At 44.9% G+C, this 12,500-nt stretch overlaps 1 protein-coding gene across 4 annotated transcripts in view; it reads right to left on the bottom strand.

Moving 5' to 3' along the window:
- Positions 1 to 12,500, bottom strand: part of LOC143289262 (uncharacterized) — a 237,777-nt gene that overhangs the window by 148,848 nt on the left and 76,429 nt on the right. The gene's annotated exons all lie outside the window — the stretch shown is intronic.

The following is a 12,500-nucleotide window of genomic DNA, read 5'->3' as shown; positions in this document are numbered from 1 at the left end:
ACGTAACAAACAACACAACTCTCCGCCTACAAATACCGAGAAAAACAGACTGCTCATGGTTCTGGGTTTGGGTTTTTTTCCCTTCCGTCGATTTTGTTCCCTGCAAACTTTCCGAACCCCTGTGTTTCTTCAAAAAGCTGTTAGGCTGAGCGCGGGGAAATCAGTGAAAGCCCTATATATATATAGACGAGATACAAACTAAAATAAATACATAAATAAATAAACGGACTAAGAAAGCTCAGTCTTAGATATATGCTTCACCCGTCTCTAAAATTTAAGCCCTTCTCATCACCCTTCACATCAACACAAAGATTACCACTGTCCTAGTTGTGTGTTTTTTTTGTTTTTTTTTTGCGCTTTAAAAAGAATAAATTCTTGTTGATAATGAAATGCAGCAGTGTGTGAATAAATACAATCCCCACTTGAGACACTCTGATAAACAGTTAAGTACAGCACACCCCCACATGGGAGAACAAAAAAAAATCCGAACCGTGTACGCATGCACGCACGCACGCACGCACACGCACGCACGCACAAAAGCACGCACGCACGCACGCACACACACACGCGCACGCACGCACGCATACTTACAAGATTTTCTCTCTCTCTCTCTCTCTATATATATAGAGAGAGAGAGAGAGAGAGAGAGAGAGAGAGAGAGAGAAATTGGGTGTGCGTGTCTGGGCTGGGGGGGTGAAGGCGGTAGGCTAACCTGGCTCTTGGGGTTGTTGAGACCTAAAATACCACATAAAAATTATACAGTCTTATTTCAATTGTCCAAATGACTTTTTTTTTAAATCTTTTTAAAAAAAAATAATTCTTATTGTGTAGTGTAGTCTGTTACGGTTTGACGAAGAAAAACAAAGAAAACAGGAAAAGAAAAAACAACAACAACAACAACAACAACAACAAAAACACAAAAAAAACCACACACACACCAATTTTGGAGAGGTGGGTTAGGCGGGTTTGGAGTGGGAGGGTGACTGAGTAGGTCTGAGTGGGGGAAGTGAAGTGGTGTTTTCCGCTGAACAATGAAATCTGCTACGGGAACACCCTGGTCGTCTTGAGGGCTATTGAAGCAATGACAATAAACGCGTGGGGCGTACAGTGTCATCAAGTCATTTCGCTGCTGGGATAGCTCAGCTATGTTTGTACACTATGGTAATTTACATGAGCGCAAGAGAAACTCTTTTAACAGTATACATGCGCCAGTATGAGCGTTGTCAGTAATACTGAAAGCGATATTCTGTTGTGATATTTATTTTGTGTACGCTCCAGTGTTGGTTGTCTTGATCAGTTACTTTTCCTTCTCTCGCTATTTTCTATACAGGCCGGTACTTCATGACTGATTGATTGATATGGATACTTATACAGCGCCTATCCTCGGTCGGAGACCAAGCTGTACTAACATGGGGTCATTTAAGCAACAGGCTGCCTACCTGGGTAGAGCCGACTGACGGCTGCCATTGGGCGTTCATCATTCGTCTCCTGTGTCATTCAATCAAATTTCAGGCACGCACGCATACACACTCAGACAAACATGTAACAGTTAACATTTTACGTGTATGACCGTTTTTTGTTTATTTACCCCTCCATGTAGGCAGCTATACTCCGTTTTCGGGGACTGCGGGGTGCATGCTGGGTATGTTCTTGTTTCTATAACCCACCGAACGCTGACATGGATTACAGTATCTTTAACGTGCGTATTTGATCTTCTGTGTGAGTATACAAACTAAGGGGGTTTTAGGCAATGGCAGGTCTGCACATATGTTGACCTGGGAGATCGGAAAAATCTCCACCTTTTACCCACCAGGCGCCACCGAGATTCGAACCCTGGACCCTCAGATTGAAAGTCTAACTATTCGGTTATTGTGCACACGCATGAGCAATAGCTATCGTGAAAGCTTTCGCCATTAAAACGCTCCTTGTCTTTTTTCTCCTTGTCTTCAGTTTCAGTTTCTCAAAGAGGAGTCACTGCGTTCGGACAAAACCGTATACGCTACACTTCATCTGCTAAGCAGATGCCTGGCCAGCAGCATAACCCAACGCGCTTCAAGTTGTCAGGCCTGGAGTGCATGCATGTTTGTGTACTTACCAGAGTTGATTGCTTCTACTGCAGAATTATGCTAGACGACAACGCTTTTGTGACCACGTGTTCTTTTTCAGTGTGCAAAGTGCGTGCTGCACACGGAACCTCGGTTTACCGTCTCCTCCCAATGACTACGGTAGACGTTCAGTTTAATTCTCCAGTCAAACTTGGGAGAAAGGGCGAGAACGGGATTCGAACCCGCAACCTCACCGCGGCGGACTCTGTAACTGGCAGATGAGCGTCAGTCTTGAACTCATTCTCTCAGCTTCCTCTTAAAAACAAACATTTTCTTCTAAATATTTTTTAAACAAAAAAAACACACCATAAAACAAAAACCCAAAACATGCAAGTATTACTGAAGATATCTATGTCCTACATAAGGTGTGTGACTGTTTTTTACCCTGTAACTGCACGGCAAAACCTACAGGTAACCGACCTGAAGGTGAACGTTTCAAGAGACTTCTTCAAAGATTTACGAGCGAACAGCTGCGAGTAAAGCGATTTATTTTGTTATACTTTTTTTCCCTTCTTCTTCCCCCCCCCCCTCCCCAACTCCCCCCCCCCCCCTTCCCCTCCTTTATTTTAGTTTATTTTTTCTTCTTCTTGCTGAAAGGTGTTTGTCTTGCGCTGATGCCACTTCCTTTCCGCCATTGTGGCGTGTTGCCAGGAGCGACCAGGTGTTATCCCTCTCCTTCTGGGTGTGTGTGTGTGTGTGTGTGTGTGTGTGTGTGTTTGTGTGTATGTATGTGTGTGTGTGTGTGTGTGTGTGCGTGCGTGTTTGTGCGTGTGTGTGTACGTGTCTGTGCGTGTCTGTGTGTGCGTGTGAGCGTGATTAACATTTTATGACTGTTTAGTTTTCACATACATTCCGTAGTAAGGATTTCTTTTGTCGAAATGTCACGCAAAGTCTAAAAGCGAGTGCGTTTGTGTGTATGCGTATCAGTGTGTTTTTATGAACGTGTTGTTTATGTGCATGTGACAGAAACAGAGACAGAGGGGGGGGGGCGGAGTGAGAGAGCGAGAGAGAGGGGGGGGGAGGGAGGGAGAAGGGAAAGTGGGAGATACAGACAGAAACAGAAAGAGAGGGAGAGAGAACGAGGGAGACAGAAAGACAAAGAGAAAGAGACAGAGAGAGGGAAGCATGAACACATGACTAATAATCTAACATTTTGTGGGATAATATAAGTATGCATAATATGATACAGCACATTCATTAGGCACACACACACACACACACACACACACACACACACACACACACACACACACACACACTGTGTGTGTGTGTGTGTGTGTGTGTGTGTGTGTCAGGTGTTTGTTTCAGTCACTAAGTAAATACCTGGAGGGTCTGAAAGGGAAAGCTTTTATAATAGTACATAGGCTTAACACGCGAACCCTGTTTGCTGGCGCTAGTCTCATGGCGTAACAGCAAATGTAGCTGGGGATATTCCAACACTGATCCTCAAACGTACAAAAGTCAACACCCCGGAGTTCTTTGATACATTCATTTACTTGCCAGCTTGTATGTATGTATGTATGTATGTATATGTATGTATCTAAGTATGTGTGTGCGTATGCGTGTGTGTGAGTGCGTGCGCGCGCGCGCGTGTGTGTGTGTGTGTGTGTGTGTGTGTGTGTGGTGTTAGTTCGTTTCCTTGCTTCGAGGTTTTTTCGTTTGTTTGTGTGCTTTTGTTTTTGTTTGCTTTTTTGTTTTTTGGGGGTTTTTTTTGGTTTTGTTTTTTTTTGTTGTTTGGTGTTTTTTTTGTAAAATAGTTAAATCTGTTAAGAACATTTGGTTCTTGTGTATATGTGGATAATGGTGTGTGAATATGTCTGCGTGTGTGTGTGCGCGCGCGCGTGCGTGTCTGAGCGTGTGTGTGTATGTGTCTGTGCGTGTCTGTGTGTGCGTGTGAGCGTGATTAACATTTTAGAACTGTTTAGTTTTCAGATACATTCCGTAGTAAGGATTTCTTTTGTCGAAATATCACGCAAAGTCTAAAAGATATGTACTTTCAGTCATGGAGAAAATCGCCCGAAGACAGTCCTAATGTCTGTTCTATAGGAGCATCAAAACCAACTTTTGTCAAGAAATATATATCTCACAACTTCCGGTTACATACATACATCCTTTGATAAAGTTTCGTTGCAGTAACCATAAACTGCAGATCGAAACAGGTAGAAGAGAAGGCGAAAACAGAGAAAACAGAATTTGCAGGGAATGTAATATGGGTACTGTTGAGCGTGAATTTCAGTTTGTTTTAGAATGTCCCCCAAAATACTGTAATTCGAAATAAATTGATACCACATAAATACAAATCACATATGTCAATGTTCGGTTTATGCAATTTATTCAGTGCTGGGAAGAAAACACAACTTAATCTAAGTAAATTCATAAAACTTGGAAAGGGTGTGTAACTTTTGTTACATCTAAAACATACTTGTCAGTGTGTTTAAGTTTGTTTTGTTGCAAAGCATTATCATTAGCGCGCGCGCGTGTGTGTGTGTGTGTGTGTGTGCGTGCGTGGATGTGCGTTTTTGCACGTTGCGGAGACATCGTTGGACTTAAGTTGTGATTCAATGAGTATGTATTGTTGTTGTATCCTCCACACCCCAAAAGGGGCAAAAGGATTGAATTTCTTTCTTCTTTGAATCTTTGAGAGAAAGCGGGAGGGCGGGAGAAAGAAAGAGAAAATGCAGATTATTTGAAAGAAAGATATGTGAAAGAGATATTAAAGACAGTGGGAGAGAGGGAGATAAGACAGAAAGAGAGAGATGAGAGATACACAGACAGAGAGACAGAGAGAGACAGGGAGATAAAAAGAGACAGAGAGAGAGAGACAGAGAGACGGAAAGAGATCAGGGACAACGAGACAGGGAGGTGAGAGCGACTGAGATAAGGGAGACAGTCACAGACATAGGTAAGAGGGAGCGAGGGAAACAGGTCACAGAGAGATCAGAGAGAAAAATAATGAGAGGTAGGGTGAGAAGAGTGGTATGAGAGTTAAGATGGAGAGAGAGGCACCCGGGAGAGACTGCAGGGAGATGAGACAGATAGGTAGAGAGAGAGAGAGATAAGTGAGAGATTAGTGAGAGAAGTATGAGAGAGACGAGAGGGACTGGGTGAGAAGAGAGAGAGAATGAATGAATGAATAAAATGAATGAATGAAGTTTGGGAGTTTGGGGAAGGGTCAGCAAGCAATTAGAGGGAGAGAGAGAGAGATAGTGAGAGAGAGGTAGAGTGATACTATAGAGACAGAGACACAGACAGACAGACTGGCGCACACACACACACACACACACACACACACACACACACACACACACAAACACACACACAGAAAGAGACCGAGACAGAGAGAAGTGGGAGACATGTGCGAGACAAATAAGAGATACGGATGAGAGAGAGACAGCAGAGAGGGAAAGGGGAGACAGACAGGCACACAGAAAGACAGAGACAGACAGGCACACAGAAAGACAGACAGGCACACAGAAAGACAGAGACAGACAGGCACACAGAAAGACAGAGACAGACAGGCACACAGAAAGACAGACAGGCACACAGAAAGACAGAGACAGACAGGCACACAGAAAGACAGACAGGCACACAGAAAGACAGAGACAGACAGGCACACAGAAAGACAGACAGGCACACAGAAAGACAGAGACAGACAGACAGGCACACAGAAAGACAGAGACAGACAGGCACACAGAAAGACAGAGACAGACAGGCACACAGAAAGACAGAGACAGACACACAGAAAGACAGAGACAGACAGGCACACAGAAAGACAGAGACAGACACACAGAAAGACAGAGACAGACAGGCACACAGAAAGACAGAGACAGACAGGCACACAGAAAGACAGAGACAGACACACAGAAAGACAGAGACAGACAGGCACACAGAAAGACAGAGACAGACAGGCACACAGAAAGACAGACAGACACACAGAAAGACAGAGACAGACAGGTACACAGAAAGACAGACAGGCACACAGAAAGACAGAGACAGACAGACAGGCACACAGAAAGACAGAGACAGACAGGCACACAGAAAGACAGAGACAGACAGGCCCACAGAAAGACAGACAGGCACACAGAAAGACAGAGACAGACAGGCACACAGAAAGACAGACAGACACACAGAAAGACAGAGACAGACAGGCACACAGAAAGACAGACAGGCACACAGAAAGACAGAGACAGACAGACAGGCACACAGAAAGACAGAGACAGACAAACACACAGAAAGACAGACAGACAGACACACAGAAAGACAGACAGACAGACACACAGAAAGACAGACAGACAGGCACACAGAAAGATAGACAGACAAACACACAGAAAGACAGACAGGCACACAGAAAGACAGAGACAGACAATCACACAGAAAGACAGACAGACAAACACACAGAAAGACAGACAGACAGGCACACAGAAAGACAGAGACAGACAGACACACAGAAAGACAGACAGACAAACACACAGAAAGACAGACAGACAAACACACAGAAAGACAGACAGACAGGCACACAGAAAGACAGAGACAGACAGACACACAGAAAGACAGACAGACAGGCACACAGAAAGACAGACAGACACACAGAAAGACAGACAGACAGACACACAGAAAGACAGAGACAGACAGGCACACAGAAAGACAGAGACAGACAGGCACACAGAAAGACAGACAGGCACACAGAAAGACAGAGACAGACAGGCACACAGAAAGACAGAGACAGACAGGCACACAGAAAGACAGACAGGCACACAGAAAGAGAGACAGACAGACACACAGAAAGACAGACAGGCACACAGAAAGAGAGACAGACAGGCACACAGAAAGACAGAGACAGACAGACACACAGAAAGACAGACAGACAGGCACACAGAAAGACAGAGACAGACAGACACACAGAAAGACAGACAGACAGGCACACAGAAAGACAGACAGACAGGCACACAGAAAGACAGACAGACAGACACACAGAAAGACAGACAGACAGACAGGCACACAGAAAGACAGAGACAGACAGGCACACAGAAAGACAGACAGACACACAGAAAGACAGACAGACAGACACACAGAAAGACAGAGACAGACAGGCACACAGAAAGACAGAGACAGACAGGCACACAGAAAGACAGACAGATAGGCACACAGAAAGACAGAGACAGACAGGCACACAGAAAGACAGAGACAGACAGACAGACAGACACACAGAAAGACAGAGACAGACAGGCACACAGAAAGACAGAGACAGACAGGCACACAGAAAGACAGACAGACACACAGAAAGACAGACAGACAGACACACAGAAAGACAGAGACAGACAGGCACACAGAAAGACAGAGACAGACAGGCACACAGAAAGACAGACAGGCACACAGAAAGAGAGACAGACAGGCACACAGAAAGACAGACAGACACACAGAAAGACAGACAGACAGACACACAGAAAGACAGAGACAGACAGGCACACAGAAAGACAGAGACAGACAGGCACACAGAAAGACAGACAGACACACAGAAAGACAGACAGACAGGCACACAGAAAGACAGACAGACACACAGAAAGACAGAGACAGACAGGCACACAGAAAGACAGACAGGCACACAGAAAGACAGAGACAGACAGACACACAGAAAGACAGACAGACACACAGAAAGACAGAGACAGACAGACACACAGAAAGACAGAGACAGACAGACAGACACACAGAAAGACAGAGACAGACAGGCACACAGAAAGACAGAGACAGACAGGCACACAGAAAGACAGACAGGCACACAGAAAGACAGAGACAGACAGGCACACAGAAAGACAGAGACAGACAGGCACACAGAAAGACAGACAGACACACAGAAAGACAGAGACAGACAGGCACACAGAAAGACAGAGACAGACAGACACACAGAAAGACAGAGACAGACAGGCACACAGAAAGACAGAGACAGACAGGCACACAGAAAGACAGAGACAGACAGGCACACAGAAAGACAGACAGACACACAGAAAGACAGAGACAGACAGACACACAGAAAGACAGAGACAGACAAACACACAGAAAGACAGAGACAGACAGGCACACAGAAAGACAGAGACAGACAGACACACAGAAAGACAGAGACAGACAGACACACAGAAAGACAGAGACAGACAGACAGACAGACACACAGAAAGACAGAGACAGACAGGCACACAGAAAGACAGAGACAGACAGACACACAGAAAGACAGAGACAGACAGACACACAGAAAGACAGACAGGCACACAGAAAGACAGAGACAGACAGACACACAGAAAGACAGAGACAGACAAACACACAGACAAACAGACAGGCACACAGACAGACAGACAGGCACACAGAAAGACAGAGACAGACAGGCACACAGAAAGACAGAGACAGACAGACACACAGAAAGACAGAGACAGACAGGCACACAGAAAGACAGAGACAGACAGACACACAGAAAGACAGAGACAGACAGGCACACAGAAAGACAGACAGGCCCACAGAAAGACAGAGACAGACAGGCCCACAGAAAGACAGAGACAGACAGGCCCACAGAAAGACAGACAGGCCCACAGAAAGACAGAGACAGACAGGCCCACAGAAAGACAGACAGACACACAGAAAGACAGAGACAGACAGGCCCACAGAAAGACAGACAGACACACAGAAAGACAGAGACAGACAGACACACAGAAAGACAGACAGACACACAGAAAGACAGAGACAGACAGGCACACAGAAAGACAGACAGACACACAGAAAGACAGAGACAGACAGGCACACAGAAAGACAGAGACAGACAGACACACAGAAAGACAGAGAGTTTGGTCAGTGCCAGAATGCTCAGAACACCCGAGAGACAGAGATGAGAGACGGAAAGCAGAAGCCGGATACAGAAGGCGATACATGCAATGATACATACAAGTACAGAGACAGACAGACAGAGACAGAGAGTTTGGTCTGTGCCAGAATAACCACTTTCACTGTCAAGCTTTCCCAAATGATTCTCTGTACTGGCTGCAGTCAAAACAAAACAAAACAAACAAAAAAACACCACCAGAAAAACCTTTCATACTTTCCTCTCCTCTTACATCATGTGAGTCACCCATTACATGCGAGCCTTTCCCCGGCATTCTGTCAAACAAACACATACGCGCGCGCGCACACACACACACACACACACATACACATAAAGTTTACGCGCGCACACACACACACACATACACACACACACACATACACATTTACGCACACACACACACACACACACACACACACACACACACACACACACACACACACACACACACACACACACACACACGGACACCCCTCCCACCACACGCTCATACGCACACACCGACACAGAGACATAATAATTATACACACATTTTAAAATCGCTCTCTCTCTCTCTGTCTCTGTCACTATCTGTCTCTGTCACTATGTCTCTCTCTCTATCTCTATCACACACACACACACACACACACACACACACACACACACACACACACACACACACACACACCATGCGAATACACCATGTACAACCTGGCGCCTTAAAGAAAAAAAGGCGGAGTGGAGAGAGAGAAAGAAAGAAACCCACCTGTTGTGTCAGTTCTATACCTCACACTAACATCTGTGGGCTTCTTAAACAGAAAAAGTCCTTTTCTTACAACAGTGGACACACAGACAACCAGACACAGACAGACTCACACACACACACACACACACACACACACACACTCACTCACTCAATTACTCACTCGCACACACACAAGCACAGACACACGCGCATGCACCCACCCACTCACACACATACCCATGCACACACACACACACACACACACACACACACACACACACACATACACACACACACACACATACACACACACACACACACACACACACAATGTGTTAATAATGTCTCAGGGGAGGTGAGAAAAAAGTTGGCAGGCTAAACGGTGGTTGCCATTTCTACCACGTACCCTACTCTTCCCACCCACCCACCCCCACCCTCTTGCCCCCGCCCCCTCTATCATCCGCATTCCACCTCCCGAAACCTCCACCCCTCCACCCTCCCCGCCCCATCCCATAATATCCTCCCATTCCCTTGCCAACGATGCCAACAGAAACAAAGTGGAAGCCTCTCTCCCTCCCACTCGCAACACAATGTATGTAGCCATCTCAGCATCTCTTCTGTTATTTCTGCTGATGATCAGCAGGTGGGTGTGTACGCGTACACATACACGCGCGCGCGCGCGCGCGCGCACGCACGCACATTCCCATACACGCGCGACCACTGACACTCGAACGCACCTATACACACACGCAAATAAGTATAATACTGAATATCTCTGTTTCGCTCTCTCGCTCTGTCTCTGTCTCTCCCTCGATATGTCTGAGTGACTTCCACCCCCACCCCTCACCACCCACCACACCCCCCCACCGAAAAAAAAAACCCCACACCAAACTATGGTTGACTAAACAGCTAGGTAAAAAAAAAAAAGAAAAAAAAAAAGAAAAGAAGTCTAACATAGTAACAAATGATAAACCAAAAACCTCACACAGAAGTACGTGAACACAAGAGGACGCTCAAGAATCCATTAGCACGACAAGAAGAAGAAGAAGAAAAAGAACCACAAGAACAAGAGGAAAAACAGGAACAAGAACTTGATAAAGAGAAACGCACTATTAACCCAGCTTGACGCTTTAGTTGCTCGCATACTGTGACCTGATTACTTGATGAACGATCTTCGTCCTTCAACCTCCAACTTAAATTAACTTCCTTTCACCACCCCTTTTTTTTTTTTTTTTTTTTTTTTTTTTCTTCTTTTCTTTTCTTGTCTTTTTGCTTGTCTTTTCTTCCCCAGTGCCAACCAAGACAAAACGACCTTGGCCTTCAGCCTACTGATCTGTGCCAGACAGAACCGAGTTCACGCTACATTCCAAACATTTTTTTTCTCTCTCGTTACTTTTCAGTCATCTACGTAATTGTTTCGAATTCCTCATTTACGAGACTTTTTTTTTGTTTGTTTTTTTTGTTTTGTTTTGTTTTTTGTTGCACTCCACAAACACTTCATATAAAGATCGTCACCTTTTAATGCAAGAGCCTAGTTCATTTTCGGTTCAACGTTTTGTTTTTGTTTTTCTGAGCATGTTTGAACTCACATTCATTCCCATAACCAAGTTTGGCTGCCTAAATAGCGGGACAAGCAAATAAAACCCTACAAGCAAGAGATGAACCTCAAAAACGCAGAAGAAGAAGAAGATGCAGAGGGCGGAGGAGGAGGAGAAGAAGAAGATTGATTGATTGATTGATTGAATCTTTAATGGGTAAAGAATTAGGCACAGTAAAGGCCTTTTTACAATTCTGCCCATTTAACGACACAAAACATAAAAAATAAAGAACGAACGACACAAAACATAAAAATAAAGAAATAAACTGAAATAAAATAAAACAATAAGAACGACGAATAAGAATAGGAACTTGAATAGTCTATTAAGAAGAAGAAGAAGAAGAAGAAGAAGAAGAAGAAGAAGAAGAAGAAGAAGAAGAAGAAGAAGAAGAACAACAACAACAACAACAACAACAACAACAACAACAACAACAACAACAACTTGAAAACAACAAGAACAATAATAACAAAACAAAAAAAAACAAAAGCAAAAAAACCACAAGATGATGACAAATAACAAGAAATCCTTGACCTACACACATTTCTCATTGAGACGGACTCTTGGACTCCTTCCCCTCTCTCTCTCTCTCTCTCTCTCTCTCTCTCTCTCTCTCTCTCTCTCCCTCCCTCCCTCCCATCTTCTCTCTCCCAACCGCACACACCCCTCCGGGTCACCCCCCCCACCCCCAACCCCCCAAATCCTTGGCATAACGACCACGACCTTTTACAACAACAGTGCCCTATACTAACCAACCCCACCCCCGTCATTTTTTTCTGGCTGGCTGGTAAAAGGTGTGGAACAACAGGAACAGCAGAACAGTCCTTTCCCGGCACACACACCCACACACAACAAACTCACTATTCTTTTGTGTGATGAACGTTGCCCTGATCGAAAGAGCCCATAAAGAAACATGAAATGGAATTAAACTTCAAAGAAATTCAAGCCGTGGGTGCACTGGTTCTTTGGGGCGATATCATTACCGTTCTAACGGTTGCGTTCTTTGTCCTGTCTTCCTCCTCCTTTGTTCTGTCCGCTGTTAGTTGATTGAACACCCCCGAAAACGGAGTACATACAATACTACTGCCTACATGGCGGGGGTGAAAACGGTCATGCACGTAAAAGCCCACTCGGGTTCATACGAGATATGGTGGGAGTTACAGCCCACGAACGAAGAAGAAGAAGAACTGGTGAGATCAATGGACTTCTCCTCC

This window comes from Babylonia areolata, chromosome 13 (genome assembly GCF_041734735.1).
Source record: "Babylonia areolata isolate BAREFJ2019XMU chromosome 13, ASM4173473v1, whole genome shotgun sequence".
NCBI lineage: Eukaryota > Metazoa > Mollusca > Gastropoda > Neogastropoda > Buccinidae > Babylonia > Babylonia areolata.
The sequence above is the reverse complement of the archived record's forward strand: the minus strand, read 5'-3'. Positions and strand labels throughout refer to the sequence as shown.